The 15,272-nt window shown below is 39.7% G+C and overlaps 1 protein-coding gene across 22 annotated transcripts in view; it reads right to left on the bottom strand.

Annotated features, from left to right (window-relative positions):
- The window catches only part of ARHGAP24 (Rho GTPase activating protein 24), a 514,890-nt gene that overhangs the window by 104,681 nt on the left and 394,937 nt on the right, over positions 1–15,272 (bottom strand). For 2 of the 22 annotated variants that reach the window (XM_065597547.1, XM_042856440.2), the window contains exon 1: positions 11,930–12,132. The exons of 14 other annotated variants lie outside the window; for them this stretch is intronic. The gene's annotated coding sequence lies outside the window, so the exon portion shown is untranslated. Of the gene's footprint in view, positions 1–11,910; positions 12,160–12,828; positions 12,986–15,272 lie in introns of those variants that run through there. 6 more of the 22 variants (XM_042856438.2, XM_065597543.1, XM_065597545.1 and 3 more) reach the window with 6 other exon arrangements.

A 15,272-nucleotide genomic window follows, 5' to 3' on the forward strand; every position in this document is an offset into this window, starting at 1 on the left:
AGGTGTCACAAATAAAACTTCCAGTATTTCATAACTTGTCTTCTGAGAGACCATCACTGTGAATCCCAGCTCTTTTCTTGCATTATATCACTAGATTTTTTCCTCCAAGCTATATTTCAAAATGCCCTCAAGTACCACCATATTTCAGTAAGTCGTTCTTCCCACTATATATTTCTCATAAATTGCACCTTGTCCTCTAATTCATCTACTGCAGCTCATTCTTTTTAAACCTGAGCATCCCTGCTCTGTTTCTCCTGCACTAAAATACCTTTCATAGCAAGCTCATGTTTAACCCCCACCCCCCAGTTTTTATGATGTATTTGACACACAGCTAGGGAGTTTTGCAATTTTTCATCCATGTGTATCTCATCTCTGGCACTAGCATTTAACATTCAAGCCTATTTTTGGAGGCTCTCCTCAAGAAAAAGCTTGATTTTTGTCCCGACAAATGTCTTGCTCGTTGAAGGAATTTTTGAATTTGAATTCTGATTCTAAGAATGTTGCTAACTGGTCTTCTGAAAAACATCACAATATCTCTATGCCACTTGATGCCGTGCTATTGGAAATCAATGGCAACCCATCTGCCCATTCATCTCTGCTGATTCAGCTGGAGCAAGATCAGATCCACTGTAACAAATCTCAAATAGTAACTAATAAAACTTCTTCAAAGGAAAGCTGTTTCCTCTCCAGTTAGTTTTCTGTATCAATTATTTTAAACATTCTGAATAATAAAAAGAACTATTCTATTTCCTCAAATAACTTTTTTCCTCCCCACTTTGGGTGGGTCTGGCATAATTCTCTGTGTTCTGCTTTACCACCACTGTAAAATCAAATAATAATATTAGCATTCATCCCTCAAGGACTTTACAAGTGTGGATAAACATTATTGTGCCCACTTTCAGAGATGGGAAACTCTGGTGCAGAAAGGTTATGTGATTTACTCAACACCATACGGTGAGTGAATGGCAGAGCAAGAAATAGAACAAAGTTCTCTTGTCTGCCAGTTAAATGCCTTATAATCATCTACCGAACATAAACTGGACTGAGCAAAGCACGGATTAATATACTCAAAGGAACAATCTTGCACTGATCTAACTGACTCAAGTTTCTCCTGTCTCTAGTGTCGAATGAGCAATTCTATATCACCAATAACCAAACTTTAGTTGCTATTTAAAATAAAACAATGGGAGCATAAAGCTATTGACTGGTGCAGGGAAAATAGATCGCCAGCAATGGAGAAAGCAGTAACACATTTTTGGCACATATTAATGCTTTTAATCATTTGCCTGTGAGACAGATGACAAGACAAAAAACACCCTTATTTGTTCATTTTTATTGTATATTGTCGCCAAAGTGACATTGGAATGAAGTATGGTAGTTAAGCCAATGATGCTATCAACTGAATGCTTACCATAAGTACTGTAATTCTACGCCACTGATTTGTAATGGCTATTGCTAAAATGTAACACAATTCAAACACAAATTTAACTCATTTCTGTTACAATTCTGATGCTATTGCCTATGGATACAGTAAGAGTTCAGGATAAGGCTTTAGGAAATAAAACAAAAAACCTTCTAAAATGGAATGGTCAAAAACTCTCAGGTAAATCAGACAAGTGAAAAATAAACCATCAAACTCTGTGCTAATTCCAAACGGAGGACTTCTTTAATCTCCTAATTGTTTTTTTTTGTCTGTGTGTGTGGGGGGGGGGGGAGGGCATAGTGCTGTTGACCTACGACACCCACAAACAAGATTGTTTGGCTGAAAGAACTCCAGCTTGATGTTCTTGGCCAATCAAAAACGTTGTAAAACCATTTTTGATCAAACAAATAAGTGTGTTTTGTGCACCTTTAACAAAAGCAAAGAAAATGAAGGGCTAGGTTCACAAAAGGAGGAGTTGGTGGTGGCAGCAATAGATTAAGTGTCTTGTCTAAGGTAACAGGGAAGTCTGTGGCTGAGCTGGGAATGGCTGAACTGCAAAAAGATGTGGTCTAATTCAATCACAAGTTATTGGTCTTGATACAAGTATTAGTGGGTAAAGTTCTATGCCCTATTGTGCAGGAAGTCAAACTAGATGATCACAATGGTCCCTTCTGGCTTTAAACTTTATGAATGCATGAACCCAGCTCTACCACCCCCCCACCCCCACTTACAACCCAGATGCGGGCCCTAACCACTAAAACCATTAAGGAAATGCATCTTTCCATTAAGTCTTCCAAGGTCTGGTGTCACAGGAATCATCTATGGGAGTCTTCCGAACTGAAAGTTAAATGAACAAAATACAGAGAGTGAGGGGAAGGGAAGGGAGCTACTCACCCTGCCAAAGCAAGCTGCAATGATATCAGCACATTTGGTCATATTGTTACTCAGTGTGCGTGTGCTGATGCAGAGCTAGATGAGCCAAATCAGCTGGGAGGAAGAATTTCATCAGAAAAATGTGAATGGTAATTGGGAATTTTTTAAGAACCCCTTACTAAATACCCACAAAGCCACAATTCTACAACTGAAGAAGAAGGCCATGCTGATTGAAAAACCATGCTGGTTTAGAGGGGAAATGAAACCAGTGATAATAAACGAACAAACAGAAGAAAGGGGACGTTGATAGTGATGAATATGAATAAGTTATGAATTGTAGAAAATTGATATGGGAAACAAAGGGGCACAAGGAGAAATCTACAGCCAGCAGAGTTAATAAGGGTATTAAGACAGAATTTTAAAATACATTAGGAACAAAAAGAAGCCCCCAAATGGTATTGGTTCATTACTAGATGAAAATGGTACACCTCTACCCCGATATACCGCGACCCAATATAACACAAATTCAGATATAACGCGGTAAAGCAGGGCTCCAGGGGGCGGGGCTGCACACTCCGGTAGATCAAAGCAAGTTCAATATAATGCGGTTTCACCTATAACGTGGTAAGATTTTTTGGCTCCCGAGGACAGCGTTATATCGGAGTAGAGGTGTAGTTATCAATAATAATGCAGAAAAGTGTTCAATATTCCTGTTCTGTATTTGGGAATAAAACAGATGGTTATAGTCTCAACATATGGTGATAACGCTCTTTTCATTCCAGTAGTGTCTCTGGAGGATGTAAAACAGAATCTACTAAAGTCAGACACTTTAAAATCAACTGGCATCCAAGAGTTTTTTAACAGAGCTGGCTGAGGAGCTCACTGAACTGTTAATGTTGATTTTCAATAAAGCTTGGAGCATGGAGAAGTTCCAGAAGAGCAGAAGAAAGCTAATGTTGTGCCAATTTTTAAAAATGACCCAGATAATTACAGGCCTGTCAGCCTGACATCGATCCCAGGCAAGATAATGGAACAAATGATACCGGACTCGATTAATAAACAATTAAAGGAGGGCAATGCAATTATCACAAATCAACATGGAAAACAGATCCCATCAAACTAACTTGATTTTTTTTTTATGAGATTACAAGTCTGGCTGATAAAGGTGAAAGTGTTGACCTATATACCTACACATCTGTAAGGCACTGACTTGGTACCTCATGACATTCTGATTAAAAAAACTAGAATGATGTAGAATTAACATGCCACACATTCAATGGATTATATACTGGCTAACTGATAGGTCTGAAAATGTAATTGTAAATGGGGTATAGTCATCGAGTGGGTAAGTTTCCGAAGGGGTCACTCAGGGGTCGGTACTTGACCCCATGCTATTTAACATTCTTTTCAATGACTTGGAAGAAAACAAAATCATCACCGATAAAATTGACAGATGACACAATAATTGGGGGAATGGTAAATAATGAAGAGGGGAGGTCACTGATTCAGAGCGATCTGGATCGCTTGTTAATCTGGGTGCAAGCAAACAATATGCATTTTAATATGGCTAAATGTAAATGTTTATATCTCGGAACAAAGAATGTACACCATATTTATTGGATGGAGAGCTCAGAGCTCTATCCTGGGAAGCAGTGACTCTGAAAAAGAGTTGGGGGTCCTGGTAGATGATCACCTGAACATGAGCTCCCAATGTGATGCTGTGGCCAAAAGAGCAAATGCAATCCTGGGATGCTTAAACAGGGGAATCTCAGGTTGCCATAGAGAAGTTATTTTATTTTATATTTGGCACTGGTGCAACTGCTGCTGGAATGCTGTGTCTAGTTTTGGTGCCAACAATTAAAAAAGGGTGTTGATAAATTGGAGCGGATTCAATGAAGAGCCACAAGAATGATTAAAGGATTAGACCACCTGTCTTATAGTGATAGACTGAAGGAGCTCAATCTATTTAGCTTAACAAAGATCAGGTTAAGGGGTGACTTGATTACAGTCTATAAGTATCTACATGGGGAACAAATATTTAACAATGTGCTCATCAGTCTATCAGAGAAAGGTATAATGTGAGCCAATGGTTGGAAGCTGAAGCTAAACAAATTCAGACTGGAAATAAGGTGTAAATTTTTGACAGTGAGAGTAATTGGAACAATTTACCAAGGGTTGTGGTGGATTCTCCATCTGTGATAATTTTTAAATCAAGATTGAATGTTTTTTGTAAAAGATTTTCTCTAGGAATTATTTGGGGGAAGTTCTATGGCCTGTGTTATACTAGATGATCACAAAGATCTCTTCCAGCCTTGGAATCTTGTGGCTTAACAACTTTCCAGTTTTCTATATAAGCAAACTGCCTGGCTAGCAACAAGATTCAAGTCATAACTTGGGTCAAATGATTCTTAGAGCTAGCCAGGTAATCATTAACTATAAATATGAGCAAAATTCTACCCCCCTTTATTCAGTTTCATTTATACCTGAGGTTTGAGACAGTACACAGTGTACCAGCCACAGCTATAAATTACCGGACAGTTCTTTATAAGCAATCACATTTATTCTTAAGTTAAAAGCATTACAGAGAAAACATCTTAAAAACTATAACGGAACCTATATGCATGCTCATAAGTTTACCAGAGATCACCCCCTCACTCCAACAAGCACTCTGGTTGGTGATTAGTCACTCAAACTCCACACAGGGGTTTTTCCTGTGGTCATAAGTTCATTACAGCCTCATCTCAGAACCAACACCCAACCCTTACAGGGCCTCAGTGGGCCAAAAACCTTCCAACTCCATCCCTAAGAACTAGGGTCCACTTGGAGCAGAGGCCCTGTCCATTTGCTGGATCAGAAAGAAGGCCCTAAGTTAGGTACAACTCAGCCTAACCACGCCGCTCCTCCACCCACTGTTCTTAGTTCCTGAAATGCTGTGGTCTCCTCAATAGTACACGAACATTGTGTTTTTAATACAATGAACTCCTAAAATACTTAATTCAATAAGGTTTGTCCAGGATATTGTCATATCTACGACAGTCAGTTCACCCCATGCTGCTCTTCAAAAGCTGCCAGAGCAGAAGAACAGCTAGGTAACCATTAGTGGCTTGGACATCACATCCTTCTTCGGGGGAATTGCGCACTGGAAAACCTGAGAGATACATGATGGAGGAATCGCCTGCTTATCTTATTATGGTTTGAAAGAGAACATTGTCGTGTCCCTCACAGTCCTTACTCATGTATTCCATAATCCATTAACATTACTAATTTACTAATTACTGTTACTAAATCTGAATTATGGCTATAGAATGGTGTGCACCGATATGATGGAATATTGACTCTGGTACTTACATGGTGGGGCTCCTCTGACTGTGATGGAGAGGATGGCAAAGGGGATATGGAAATGAAACACTTCACTGCTGTCTCTTCTATCTTGCCTGGTGACTAAGATGATATACAGGAGATCAATGCTGCCTAAACTGTACTGGGGCACTGAACAGTTGAACTGTACTCCAAAGATTGCATTGACTGCTTAAACTAGGGTTTTCCAAGGAGAATCCCACAGCATCTCACATCACCCCTCTTCAAAAGCTCCTCTGCACGTTCTTATAGTGTGTTTGTTTCTATCCTGCTCACACTGATTGCCTCCTGCACTCTAAAACTACACACAGCATACCTCTGTTTCAGCGTATTTTGGGGGGCAGGGCACATTGACCCCCTGGGTGCTTTTTTGTGCTATACATGATGACTGGACCATTAGTGTGATATTCCAATCAACTATCAAAACTTTCTGAGTTGAAAAATGTGCAAATACACATCACTGGGTTTATTTGTTTCCCCCCAAATGCCAGCACAGTGATCTGACACTGATCCTGTGCTGTTCAGTAACAGCCAAGAGTGGAATGTGTTTTGTTACAGAACTCTGAGCTGTCCAAGTCCAGGGAGCTGTAATATTTCATAAACCTGAAGGAGGAGGAAGTGGGGGGAGGAGGGAGAGAAAAATCAATCTATGACCCAATTTCAGGACAGTGGATTTCACTCTTAACTCTCCTTGAATTGTTTTTTTTAAATGTTCTTTTGGTGGTTCGGTTCACACTCAATACATCACAGCTCTTCTGCTTCTGAAAGGCTAAATAAAATATATATTGCATTAGAAAAGTCACTCCTATTAATGACACCCCTCCTGTGTGTAGACATTTAAATGTCTGTTCCAGCTTTTGACCATGAGGCTCCTCAATTATTTTAGTCATTTTTTGTCCAACATTTCCAGGCTATCTCCACTGTAAACAGCATTAGTTTTCACCTCTAAAGGCTGAAGTGTTATGCATCCATCAAGCAACCATTCTGTCATTTACACAAGGGCAGGGCTCACAGTGGCAAGGGATGTAGGAAGTAGAATAAATGAAAGCAAAAATGAACTGTATCTTTCCACTATTAACATGATAGCATCAGCAACTGCCCTAAAGAGGTATCAACATTCAAAATCCACTACTCAATATGTTTTGCACTTTTAGAGAGAACATTTTTGTTTACACTCCATTTACTATTGGAAAGTTAAGATTTTCTGATTAAAGTTCCAGCTTGCTAGCAATGCAAATATTCCATGGGAGACAAAATGAACACTTTAGAACAGGGGTCGGCAACCTTTCAGAAGTGGTGTGCCAAGTCTTCATTTATTCACTCTAATTTAAGGTTTTGCATGCCAGTAATACATTTTAACGTTTTTAGGTCTCTTTCCATAAGTCTATAATATATAGCTAAACTATTGTTGTATGTAAAGTAAATAAGGTTTTTAAAATGTTTAAGAAGCTTCATTTAAAATTAAATTAAAATGCAGAGCCCCCCCAGACCGGTGACCAGGACCCGAGCAGTGTGAGTGCCACTGAGAATCACCTCGCGTGCCGCCTTTGGCACGCGTGCCGTAGGTTGCCTACCCCTGCTTTAAAAGTTAGGGCAGAATGTAAATAGGGAAGCTGGAAGTACTGTCAGATGTTGTTAGCATCTTTCATTTGAAGTTTCTGGACGCGATATTAAGCAGCAAAGATAAATGAGCATTACCAGTATTAATCCTAAAACACAAGGTTTTTGTTTTAATGAACATTACTTGTCATTCATGGCTGCCTCGGCTTTCCTGACTGATCTTTATAAAGTGTTAACTCTATCACTGACAGAGATCTTTCCTATCCACAAATCTAGCCTTTTCCAATTTTGCTCCCAGTTGAGATCAAATTTTACCCTGTTTCTAGAAGAGCTAGCAAGTGTGATTGTATGTGTGTACTGGAAGATAATTCACAAAACTGAGACTACTTAGACTGATCCCTAGACCCATATAAACCCATTTGTGCAAAGAAAAAATCACCCCCCATCCTGACCTTCACCAAAAACTCAAGCCAAACAAATATACGGCTCTTTTGCAGATAGCAAATATTAAGAAAATTAAGTGTTCTCCATCTGATTTTCACACATCTGGACACTTGCTTGAAGCATTGTATTGGATCTCTTAAGAGAAAGCCTATTCTACCGAGGCTTCCAACCCAATTCTGAACACCTAAGTGTCTCGAAGAGAGTTTGGAGAAGCATCCAAAAAGTTAGCTGCTGTTCATACTACATAGCCATATAAGAACAAAAACGCAGTGATACAAACAAGCAAACAGAATTAAGTAATGTACACCTTGAAAAGTGATATATTCTAAAAAGAAACCCCAAGAACCTGGATATATGAAGATAATGTCAGTGTACCATACTTTGGTTTGGTGCCTTTGACAATAAACAAATACCCTTGTGTAGAATCTTATCATGCTTCATGTTCCAGGAACTTGAAAGGAAAGCCCTGGTCACCTTTAACTTTAACCCCTACCTGAGCCACATGTTCTTGGGAGCCTTAAAATTAACTTTAAATTTTCAAAAGTGGTCAGCTCTGAAACTGGGGGGCAAGTTTTCAAATGATAGTTAAGGCACCTAAATAATGCTCAGGTTTTCAAAAGTGCTCTACACACAGAAACTGCCATTTTGAGCCGCATAGCCAGATTTCCAGAATTGCTTAGCATTCCAATGCACTGGTCACTGATTGGGATGAGTAAACAGGATCTGGAAATCTGGTCACTTATTGGGATGTGTAAGGAAAGGGAAACTTAGTTTGAGTTGACAGGAAGACACATTAGGATGTGGAACAGTCACCCAACGAAAGATGAGGAAGCCCCATTGTTTGGGACTCTTAAACTAGGAAGGATGAAGAACTAGAAACATACTTCAGTGATTAGGGAAACAGCCCTGAACTCAGGAGATTCAGGTTAAATTTCCTGCTCTATCACAGGCTTGTGAGTAATATTGGGCAAGTCACTTATTCTCTGTGAGGATAATGGTGGCACTGCCCTACCTCACAGAGGTACTGTGAGGATAAATCATTTCCAGATACTGAGAATCTCAGATACTTTGGTAACGAGAGCTATACAAGTATCTTAGGAACATAAATAGCCTTGCATTTGGAGTATTTGGGACTGGTAAATCCATGTCTACCTCACATTCAATCAAGACAGGCCAATCAGGTCCCAGGCCCAGAAGGGGTCACAAAACTTTTCTGCTTCAATTTTTTATTGCTCCTTCTCACCCGAGTAGGTAGTTTTTTCCCCCAGTACCCTCCTCCTCTTTCTCTGACCCAAAAGTGGCTTAAGGCCATGTTTATGATTATTTGGATTGCAACAGTACCCAGAGCAGAGCCGAAACTAGGGATTTTTGCGCCCGAGGCAAGGGACAGGGGCAGCACGTCCAGCTCTTTGGCGGGAATTCAGTGGCGGTCCCCTCAGTCCCTCTCGGAGGGAAGGACTTGCCGCCGAATTGCAGCCGAAGGAGAGACTTTCTACGCCCCTCACCTTCCGCGCCCGAGGCAAGTGCCTCACTTGCCTTGCCCTCATTACGGCACTGACCCAGAGGACCTAAACAAGATTTGGTCCCCGTTGTGTAGGGTGCCATTCAAACACATAGCAGGACATGCTTCCTGCCCCAAAGAGCTTGTACATTTTAATTCAGCCTTAATATTTTCCTGTACCGAGGAGTTATTTTTCTCTTCAGGGCATATATAACCATGGAATCAATCAGTGATCAAATCGCCAAGTGAAAAAGACAGCGATAGTCCTCAGCACAGTGATACCACAATATGCTAGAATTTTTAGAATATAAAGATAAGCCAAATTCCCGACCAGAGAAAAGAGGAGTGGGGAAGGGGAAAGGAGGCGGCAGCTATGGTCATGCTATAGCATCTCCAAATTAAAAAATGACAACAGAACACCTTGCTCTTCTCTCCAGAATAACCTCTCATTGCATAACAGTAGTCCCTCTACTTTCTGATTAGAGACAATAGCAGAGATGTAAACAGTTTAATTAGGAATGGACAAGTGTGTTCTTGGAGGTTATAATATACCTTGCTCCTTTTACACATGGATTAGCACCAAGAATTCAAAACATTCAAGGTAACAGGTGGATGAATCATTTGATCTTGGCATTTCTAATTAACCTTTACATTGCCTTGCTACTCTTCAGAAGTGTCTTGAGTATTCTGTGTGCATACAATTCTCATTATACACACCCTGTTTGCCACAGCAGACAAGATCTTTGGACCAGTAAGTCCTGTACTCTGTCTCTGGCAGTGACCTATACCTTATAGTTCAAAGAAAGTGAAAAATCCTCAATTAATGCCTCTAGGCCAAAATTTTCAGGTTTGGGTGAAGCTTCACATTAAGCATCAAAAGGCCAGATTGTGACACCCTTACATTGCACGCTGCTCTGCAAGTAGTCCCATTGAGTGAGTACGAATGAGTCTATCTAGCTCTAAATAAACTGATTACTATAAGGGAGCTTCAAGTGCTCAGCATCTCTGAAAAAAAATCACACTGCTTTCTTTCTTTCTTTCATTTTGGTCTGGTGCACAAATATGAATTTATGTGATTAACTTTAGCCACCCAAATATAAAACTTACTACAGTAACCAGCTGTGCAATACTAAACATCAGACTGAAGGTAGAAGAATTCCTCTCTAACCCCTGTCATCAGCTTGCAGCCTGATGTATGAGATTTGAGTTCACCCATCATACTCTACATAAAAGGCAATAAAATTAGCCAAATTTGTTAACAATCCAGACACATTGACTTGACTCATTATCCTGAAATGGTTAATTCTACAGGTTGATTTCATGCTGCGTGGAGCAGCATATCCTTTTATTTGTTCTACATTTATTCAACATTAGTTTGACTAAGCAACTCCTTACTCCTAGTACTATGGGTTGGAGTTAAGTGACAGAAAGGGGCTGTTCAATTTTTAATATACCTTTAATAATTTAAGAGTTTTAAACTCTTCTACTATTTTCCTCCTCTTTTCAGGAGAAATCACTATTTTTTTAAATTATTCAACATATGTAAATTCCATCATACCTCTAAACTATGGAGTAGCAGGTTAGCCAGTTCAGGTCATATAATAATCTATTTATAATTTATATTGTAAAAATAAAGACATTCAGTCATTGGGATGAAATTCACCAATCAGAATGTTAGGCAATTTTACATTCTGCAGGAGCTGTCTGTTGAGATAAATCATCTGAATCAATCTGTGAATGAGATATTCCTGTTAATTTTAGTATCTGACCAGTTTTTTAAAACCAGTCTAATCATCATTCAAAAATCTAGCATATATGACCAGCCAAATGTCCAACCTATAACCCTATTCCTGTCATCTTTGCTACACTCCTATGAACCTTGCCAAAGACATGTTACATACACTAGAAATAAGCATAAGAATATATACACTTACTAGAAATGAGGTGAGAAATTGATTATTAAAACTATCCTTTCTGCTCTTGACCGTCAAATAAAGCATATTCAACTAGAATTGAAAAACCTGACCTCAGGAGCTCAGATATTACAATGATGAATATAGTGTAAGAACCTACACACAAGAGAACAGATTGAAGAGAATATAATTACATACCTATGTAGTTTCTCTACATTATTGCAGTAATTTTAATGTACTGCTAGACAGATAAACATCTTACATTACTGCATATAATTGAAGTTCACAATTTCTTCTTCTCCATTTCTGTTTTCTAAAGAGTAATAACAAAGTGGCATTTTTAAAATAGGAGGGGAAATGTGCTTAAAAGTTATTTTATATGCAGTAAAGGAGATGCAATCCTGCAAGCTCTCTCTCCCCTCTGCAAGGAATTCACAATCCATTACACAATACTAAGAAAAACTGCTAAGAACTCTAAAGCCCTTTTTAGGCTACCAGTAGTATTTTGAATGAGTAAAAGTTATGTCACCTAAACCCAGTCACTATTCAAGAGCACAGTAACTTACTGCAGAGTGTAGGTTGTTAGTTATCTTATTTCATCTTTAAAACGTTACTTTAAAAAATGTCACAACTAAATCTTGATACAGCATCAAGTCTTGCCTCTGGACAAGAATGCAGAAACGATTTAAAAAAAATCGACATAGCTTGTCTCTGTGATAGTCAATATCATAAATAGATGTTGACAGAACCAGATATTAAAGGGAATAATGACCACCGCAACAGCTGGAAATGTGCTTGTTAAGCAAATATCAAATAAATCTAAAGCTTTGAGCTCTCACCTTGCACAAAAGCTCTCACCTTGCACAAACACACACTTCCAGAAGAGTCAGTAACAATGTAGGCACTTCCAGTGTGCTAGCTAGAGCAGCTGCTGCTGTTGTGAACTGCTTACAGCACAGCCAGCCCTGTCGCTTTTCTCACTATTTGTTTGTTCTCTGCAGTTTCTCCCATGACTCCATCACCCAGGAATGGCAACTACCTCTCTCCTTAGCATCGGTAGTGCACTGGCTGCTATTGAACTCAGGTAACAAAATGACGAGTCAAACAAGGTCAGCGCAATGTGAGCTGAGACAAAGTACGGGAGACAAAGAGACCCTAAACAAGGGTTACTGAGCTGTGTAAATCACAGCTGAGACAATGGGAGGTCAGACGAGCAGTGAATCTGAGAATCACAACATTGAACAGAGCCCATCAGCTTACCCGGGAACCCTTCTTTAGGCAATAAACAAACACACAAAAAGAACCATCCTGGTGTTTGCCAGTACCAACACCCCAAACGCTCTGTTCTGATAATATCCTCCTCAGCCTAACTGTAGGTCAGAGGGGGATTATTTTCTTTCACAAGTTAATAATATTAGCAGAAAGGAATAGATCACAGCATGGCTTACAGACAGCAAAAAAAATCCCACAAATAAATATATTACACTAACTTTAACAAGATTTCTCTACTACTATTCTCCCCCTCCCCCTCGCACTACTGCCCTTTGGTATTTTGCCTCAGTTCCTGTGAGGATCCCATAGAAGGATACCGAGAAGAGATTAAATGATTTAATAGCTGATGGTCAGAGCAGGAATTTATGGAATGACATCTCTAAGGACCTGATCTGATAGTAGAGAACGTGCTCAAATTTTCATGCTCTGTCTCAAACTGACTGTGCTAACTGTGGATTATAGCAAGATAATTTTTATTAAAATACCTGATCTTGGTTAGCTCTCCTTCCCCAACTGGAAATCTTTAGTATTACTTAAAGCTGTTTTCTCTGGTCTTCTTGCCCTTGTGGGTGGACTCCTCGTAATCACAAAACAGCAGCTCCCTGGGCTTCACAACATGTAGTTTGTTGATGGGAACTAAAAATAGTGTTGAATGTTTAGTGAAGCACTTGCCTTAGTGAACCTCATGCCAGTTACCATGTGTCCAGGGATTCTCTGAGTTCATTGTCAGTAAGCAACATAGACTAATATTAAATGTAGCTCAGACCTTCAGGGAGAAAAAGAATTCTTTATTAAGCTCATAAAAGTTTTGAAAGAGAGACCAGTGAGTAAATCCTGACCTTGAAAACTAAAAAGGACAGGGTGAATTTGTTTTGAGAATTTGCCCTGGGAAAAAGTTGCTTAAACTGTTATGATCAGGCAAGGCACTCAGTAAAAAATTGTGCTGTAGCAGTCAATAGATCTTTTCCCTCTGTGTGTCTTCAGAACAGAGTCACAAAGATTTTTTATATTAGTTTGAACACCTGTTTCCCCTACAGAGGCAACACTTCTGTGGGAATGTGAGCTGGATTCTGTTCTAGCTGATATATCAACAGGTTTGTTAATAGCCGGTTCCAACCTGCAGGGCCACGCACAAGAGTTGTGAAAGAGAAGCACTAAGTCACCTATACGACTGCTCAGCATGGTAGTTTGTAGAACTGGATGATAAGTGCAGAAAAATGTCTGCAGGAATTTTTTTGCCAAAAATGTTTCACTGAAATTGATTTTCTTTGAGAATTTTTGACCACTATAAACTGGTTGAAAAACAGGAAAAATGCCAATGAAAATACCGAAATTAAAAAATTTTCCTCGCAGTTTTGAAAGTACTAGCTTTAGTACTTTGTAACTTGTGAAGCAGTAAAGTGAACTGCTGCAGCTGAAGGAAGCAGACACTGCAGGCCATAGGAGTCCAACAAGAACACTGATCATTGTGTCTTGGAAAGAACCTCTGAAGACAATGGGTTTGTATAGGGAGAATTCCAAGCTTAATTTTGCCAGCAGAATATTTAGTATTGGGGGGGGGGGGTACAGAAAAAATCCAGCTCGACTCTCAAGAGTAAATTTAGAGGTGATGTTTAAAGTTAACATATATTAGATTCCTTCACACATTCTCACTAGATTCTCTTGGACTTAAGTTGGTGTAACATACAAGTCCAGGAGTGGGAAGATGTAAGTTAGTGTGGGAGGTGGCTTAAGGGTATTTTTGTTAATTTACTATCTTATATCCTTCTTCTAGTTGCTTTTTTGCAACACTAAGAAAGCTACACCAATTTAGCTTGTCTAAAAGTCAGCTAAGCTCGGTGAGCCAAACTCGGAAGTAGAAGGCTAGTCATTGGTAAGTGGATGTGAGTTTATAAAAATACGTATCAATGAGTCCAAGTTGTTATAACATATTCATTGGAAGGAAGAGGGAGAAGGTCATTTATATTACTCCAAATTAGGCTGCCTTTACACTCACTCAGACCCACCTTTGAATCTGGAATGCATGTCGTTGGTGGGGGGGAGGGGAGGGGGAGGCAGATTTGCAGCACTGGTTGTTAGGGAAAGCATCTCTTCTCTTAAATTGAGCAAACCTGATTTGGAGTTCTTGAGCCAAAACAATGTGGAACCCTTTGATGCCATTTTCAGAAGGTCACTTTTCAGACTAGGTCTTGTGAGGTCCATCAGGTCATGAAAACAGGCCTGCACAGCTGGCAGCCAGCAGAAACCTCCATGCTGCCTCCCAGTGGCAGATGTCACCAGCTTGCACTCCACTTTCCATGACCTGTTGTGAATGCAGACTACGGGAAGTTCTGCTTCAAGGGGTGTAACAGGTAGCAGCCTCATGAATCCTGATTGGCTCCCTGCACTCTATCCACCCAGGTTCCAGAAGTATCCAGGCAACAGTGTGAATCTCCTGTAGCTTCCATGACCATTCCTGCTCCCTGGTCTTGAACTCCTGGCTTTAACCTTGGCTTGATTCTGACCTGGCCTCCTGACCCAGACTTTGGTACCAACCCCAGCCTGGAACTTGACTACAAAGTCTTCTGCTCCTCTGAGTCTCAGGTTTGATCCTACTCTGACTCTTAGTCCCAACTGCCCTTGTCAGAATCCTGACAGATCTGCAGTTTAAAGAATTAAGTGAGATGCAAAATTTTATTTTAAAAAAGTTAAGACTGAGGAACAGACTGATAAGCGAAGGTAGTGCCAGGAATCTAGGAAGAGAATGGAAAGCATTTTTAAATCATTACCTTGATTTATTTACTTTCACACAATCACAGCAGTTTAGGAATGGAAAAGACCTAGGAAATCATGTAATCCATTCTGCTGCTAATGGAAGGTCATTCCCTTCAATTTATTATCTAGTGTTTTGTTTGTCCAGTCTAGTTTCAGTTCTATGTATTTGTTTTGC

The sequence above is a fragment of the Chrysemys picta genome, chromosome 5, assembly GCF_011386835.1.
Source record: "Chrysemys picta bellii isolate R12L10 chromosome 5, ASM1138683v2, whole genome shotgun sequence".
NCBI lineage: Eukaryota > Metazoa > Chordata > Testudines > Emydidae > Chrysemys > Chrysemys picta.